We start from the raw sequence: 5,839 nt of genomic DNA on the forward strand, positions 1-5,839 counted from the left end.
AGATGAACAAAGGGATGTTTAATTGAGAAAATCAACACATCTATTTTTTTGTTTTTACTTTTTAGATATAAAAATCTAAATGTTGACTTAAATTTTTTTTTTTTTAAATAATGATCGCGTTTTTCCTCCTAGCCATGACAAAGTAACTGAGGTCAGATGAACCCTCTGCCGTGAAACTATAAAACTGGATGGCTTCAAGGCACTGTCCCCAGGCAGCGAAAGACCACAGCTTAGAAATCTCTCTGGGAGAATGCCTCGCTGAGCACTGAGCTGGATCCACGCAAGGCGAATCTTACCCTCAAGTGCCACTTACGGGGCTGAAACAGAACAGAGGTGTGAGCTTGAGCAGTGCTGAGAACGGTTTTCAGACCCGTCAGAGGGAGGGGGCCACGGTCCAGCCGAGGCACAGGACAACCCAGACACAAATGCCACGGCCGTAACTTAGACCGAGGCATTCTCCAGGCCAGATCGACCAAGGGAAAAGCCAATGATAACACAATCTGCAGGAAAGACAGCATTTGGAGGTTAAGCAGGTAATGTTAGACAGGTTGGGTAAACACACTTTGGTCTTTCCACCTGAGAAGTCTAACGAAGCATAAAACCAAGTCTAAAATTTTACAGTTAGTAGTCAATAATTAAACTTTGTATTATGTGAGTAAAGACTTTTTCAATTAACACTCTCCAGAAGAATATAACAAAATTTAGAATTTTTAGTGTATAATCTTCAATCGAAATTATTTGTCATGGAAAAAAATAAGGAAATGGGACCCATAGACAAGAAAAAAAATCAGACTATAGAAGTAGACCTTGAGATGGTTCAGATGTTAGATTTAGGAGACACAAGTTTTAAAAGCAGATATTATACATATGTTCAAGGACTTAAAAGAAAACATGGTGTTACTGAGTAAACAGATAGGAAAGCTCATCTGAGAAATAGAAACTATTAAACATATAAAAAATCTAGAACCGAAAAGAACAATATCTGACATGAAAACAGTCACTATGTTAGCTTAACAGTAGATTAAATATGTGCCCCAAAGATAGGACTTTAAAATGTGTGTGTGTATGCGCGCGCGCGCACGCGTGTGCGCACGTGCGTGTGAACAGAAATAAATAGTGGATAGAGTCTTCTGGATTTCTCTGGCAACATCAAATGTGCTATACTAGACAATGTTGGTATCCTAAAAAGAAGTGTGAGCATGGAAAAAAATATTGAAAAAAATAATGGACCCAAACTCCCCAGATTTAATGACGGAAATACGTCAACGTAAAGGTCCAAAAAAGATCCATCACGCTCGAGTAGAATAAAGAAAGAATAAACAATATCTTGGAACATCAGAGACAAATGGCTGAAATTAAATTATATGGAAGAATCTTGAAAACAGTCAAATAAAAAAGAAACATTACATACAGAAAAAAAAATGGTACAAGTAATAGCTAAACTCTCATCAGAAACACTACAAGTCGGGAGACAAAAGATATCTTTAAACTGATAAAGAGAAAAAATCCGGTAACCGAGAATTCTAACCCGAGCAAAAATATTGTTCGAAAATTGGGGTAAAATCACATTTTCCAATAAGTGAGAGCTGAATCGCCAGAACACCTGCGTGACAGGAAGTGCTAAAGGATACTCTTTAGGTTCAAGGGACATATTTTCACATGGTGAGTCACATCTGTAGGAAGAAATAAAGACCATCGAGAATGGCAAATACACAGGCACATACAAAATAATGATGGATTAACTTACATTTTTCAGCGTACAGAGCAAAAGATTCTGGGCTGTGTTTTTAAAATTGCCTTTCATCGTGCTTATCCATTCTAAACAGAACCGTTTTTTCGGCTCTAGTATGAAGGCAGCGGAGATCGTCCGGCCTAACGCTCTGATTTCTCGGCTTGAAAACAAGCGGCAGCTGTGCAGGGCCGTGGGCCGAGCAGAAGCTTCGCGTCCGCGGCGCGTGGCAGGTTTCCCGCCGCCGCCTGCGAGCCCGGCCTCCTGGGGAGCTTTCCTGTCACGGCGTCAAGTGCGAGGAGGTGCCGCCCAGCGATGGACGAGCCTCGGGACAGCCCCGCGCCTGCCCCGAACCCTGTCCCACTGCCCCCGGGGCGGCCGGCTGCACACTGCGCGTGGAGACGAGCGCCCGTCACGGGCTCCTATGTGGCAGCACCTCACGGGCGCAGCCCCCCCTCCGGGTGTGCGTTAACGCACTTTTCCATGTCACCAATGTGCTCTGGTGCCCGCTACGTGGCGGGCGTCGTGCTACGTGGCGGGCGTCGTGCCGGCAGAGGGCGCCATCGGCGACAAGACCGGCTGACGTCCGCCCTTGCGGAGCCGCTGCTCCTGCTGCTCCTGTGTCCTGCCCTTGACGCCGAGCACTCGCCCTGCTGGGAGGCCGCCCCCCGGGCTGTCCCGAGTCACAGGGACACGGTGGCACGTGCGGCCTCCCCAGGGCGACGCTGCAGAGCAGAATGAGTGGTCTCGGGTCACCTTCCTTGGGAGCAGCTGTGGCCCACACTGATGGCACCCCACCAGGTCCCCCCGGCACTGACCCCGCTGCCGGCCCCCCGGGCTCGCGCTGCAGGGCGTCTCTCCACCGCGCCCGGACCGCGCCGGGCGTCAGCCGTCGGCCAGACGCGCGGGACGGTGGATTCCTCCAGGAGCAGCCCCAGCGATGAGCAGGCCGTGGGGACAATGACCCCACTTCCTCGGGGGGCGCGCGCAGTGTCCGGCCCCCAGCGGGGCTGCGATCCAGCTGCCCGCAGTGCCGACGTGCCGGTCCGCGCGCCGTGCTGGCGTCCTGCTGCCCGTGGTGTGTCCCCCGTCCTCGGCCGTCGCCCCCCACACACCGCGAGCCCCTGCTCGGGTCTGGTCGGCCGAGGGACAGAGCGCACTCGGGCGGCTGTCAGCGCACAGACGGCTGTCGCGCTGCGAGGCTCGCGCTCGGCTCCCCTGCCCTTCGGCCGCCGTGGCCTCCTTACGAGTTTTCTGCCACATGACGGCCCCGCGCACTGGAACCCGGCGCGGGCTCCCCAGCTTCCATGTGGACAGGCTCCCTCTTGCTCCACGCCACAGTCTCACCCGCTGACCTCCCCGCTGTCCCCGCCCGGCCGTGCTCGCGCCTTCGTGGCCAGCGGGTGGGCCTCGAAGGGCCACGGTGAGTGGCCGCGGCTCCCCAGACGCTGCGGCTCTCGGTCACAGACCCCCCAGCCACTTCCCGTCCCGTAGGCTCGTTTATTCACGTCGAACTCATGACGGCCAAGAAAGCGAAGTCAGAGTGTCAGCGCCAGCCGCGGAGCGACTGCCCGGGGCCTCTGGACACTGTGCCGCGTGCGGTGCGGCCGTGGCTGGGTGTGTATTTGCCCGTCCAGCTCGGCGCAGCCGCCGGTCGCAAGGGAACTGCGGCAGGCGGAAGCGTTTCCTTCCCTTTTTTTTTTTCCATTTTTCAGCATTTCTGTGCATTTACTTCCGTGTTTGCAAAAGCTCCGTGATTCAGAAAGGGCTCTGGGGCTCATAAAACGCTTGACCTTCACATCCCGCGTCTGCCGGGCGGGAGCCAGCGGAGTCGCCCCCGCGAGTTCTGACAAAATCACCAGCGCCCCGCTTCTTCACGAGTGTTCTCTGCTTTGATCACCTGAGCATCTCTTCCGTCCAGCGGGTGAAGGGGCATTCACATCCGGTGACGCCGCAAAGTCACAGACAGGCGGGGCTGGCTGTATGCGACGCTGGTAACTTTTCTCACAAACTCTCACAGCTGGGGAAGGTCGCGAGTTAAGTTCATGGCTGGGGGGGTGGTGCAGATTTTAAGGTATCTACTTACATTTCATTTTTGAGCTTCGTTCTGGGGAGAGGTTTTAATTTTGTCTTATTATTGATTATTGCATAAAGGTTACCCCCAAAGTTAATGAGTTAAAAGAATGCACATTGTCATCTCAGCGTCTCTGGTCAGTCATCCATGTATGGCCATGTACGGCCCAGCTGGGTCCCCAGCTACAAGCGTCTCTCAGGCAGCCACCACGGTGTCACTGGGCCGGGTGATCTCACCTGTCCACTGGGGCAGGGTCCTGAGGTTGCTGGTGTGACTCAGACCCTCGAGGGCTATGGGACGGAGTCATCGTGAGGACTTATTTTCACATTTCAAAAAGGTCCCCAGCAAACTTCGCTCTGAGAAGGCTGCTCAGATTCTTGTGAGGCGTGTCTCGGCAGCAGACGGAGGGCGGGTAGGTGGCCGCAGCTGCTGGGTCACAGGTGTGTCTTGGGGGTCCTGGGTCTGCACGCCACAGCTTCATAACCTCCCAGGGCCTGAGCCTCAGTTCCTCTCCCTGTAACCACCCCAAAGTCCTACCTCCCAACACTGCCGCCTGAGAGGTCGGGGTGTCAGCACGGGAGTTTGCGGGGTACACACATACTCTGTGTACAATGGCTATCTACAACTAACAGTCCACGATTCAAAGCACAATCTTTGTTCCTCCAGAGGAGCACTTATAATTCGTGACCGATGGGGAGGCCGCTGGCTCTGTGCCCGGGGCAGGAGGGACAGGAGTGTGGATCAGAGGTGGTCCACGGTCTGGACCGCACAGCGAGTTTAATTAAAGAGCTCCCTGCCAGCCCCCGGCCCCCCAACTCAAACCCAAGAGGGAGGACAGGGAGCCAAACGCCCGAGAACAGGCCGGAGCCCGTGTGCCGCCCCCGGGCGCAGCGCTGGCCAGCCCCCCGCTGCACGTCCCCATCACGGCTCACTATCGACTCAGAATGACCCGGACCCCGGGCCTGATGAGAAAGCTCTGTCTCCCTTTCAACCTGTCACCGCGAGCTGCAGGCCGCGGGGAGAGACGGGCCCCCCGTGTCCCTCACTAAACCCACACAATATCCACACTTGCCTCTTCTGATTGAGTCAGGAATCACTCTAAATCTATCATTCAATTTCAAAGCGAAATACGACTAAATCAGCAGGCGCCGGGCTCTGGCGTTTACTCCGTGTGCCGCCTCTGAAGCCGTCCGGCTCTCTCAGCTTGGTTTTGGGAAACGCCTTTCTTACCCACTGTCTGGAAAAGGGCCTCAGCTGCTCTCTGTCTGTCTCTCTGTCTCTTCCTCTCTGTTTCTCTTCCTCATAAATTACAAAATACTTAAGCTCACAGGAGGGAACAGGAGAGAATTTCCGCAACGCTTCGTCTCAGCCACTTACTTTTCCATCGCGCTTTTTCATACCTGCTCCAGTCCCCCCCCCAAAAAAAAAACAAAAACAGGTAAAGGCCGTGGGGACCCTCCGCTGGCTTGTCCTCTCCTGCTCTGCTGTGCCTCCATGTCACATAGCACGGCCCCCCTGCCGGATCTGCACACACGTCTGCCCTCCGCCCGCCTCAGCTGCCTCTCTTGACGTGCGGTTTTTTTTGTTGTTTTTTTTTTTTACTTTTAGTTTTTAATTCATTTATTTTGGCACACAACGGCTTCCCATCACCCCTGTTCTTTGCCTTTTATTTTGAAACGATTATAAATCCCCAAGAAGTGGCAAAAATAATGCAAAGAGATCCCTCGTCCCGCCCACCCGGTGGCGCCCGGCGAGGGGGTGCCGATGTTCAGCCCTCGCTTACGGCGGGCGGCGGGTTTGTGGAGCTGTGACAGAAGGCTGGGTAAGGAAACCGGTCTCGCCACAGACTAACGGATCCAAACAAGAGTTGAGTTCCTAGGACATCATCATGGAAAAAGGACCTTAAACAAAACGACGTTGTAGGAGGACCTGCTCTGTGATGATACAATGTCAAAGCCAGAGCAGTGACGTTGATACAAAGTCTGTGTGTCGTTCCATGCCATTTTATCTCAGGCTGGGATACGCGTGACCACATC

The sequence above is a fragment of the Pteropus medius genome, unplaced genomic scaffold (assembly GCF_902729225.1).
Source record: "Pteropus medius unplaced genomic scaffold, Ma_sr-lr_union100, whole genome shotgun sequence".
NCBI classification, from domain to species: Eukaryota; Metazoa; Chordata; class Mammalia; order Chiroptera; family Pteropodidae; genus Pteropus; species Pteropus medius.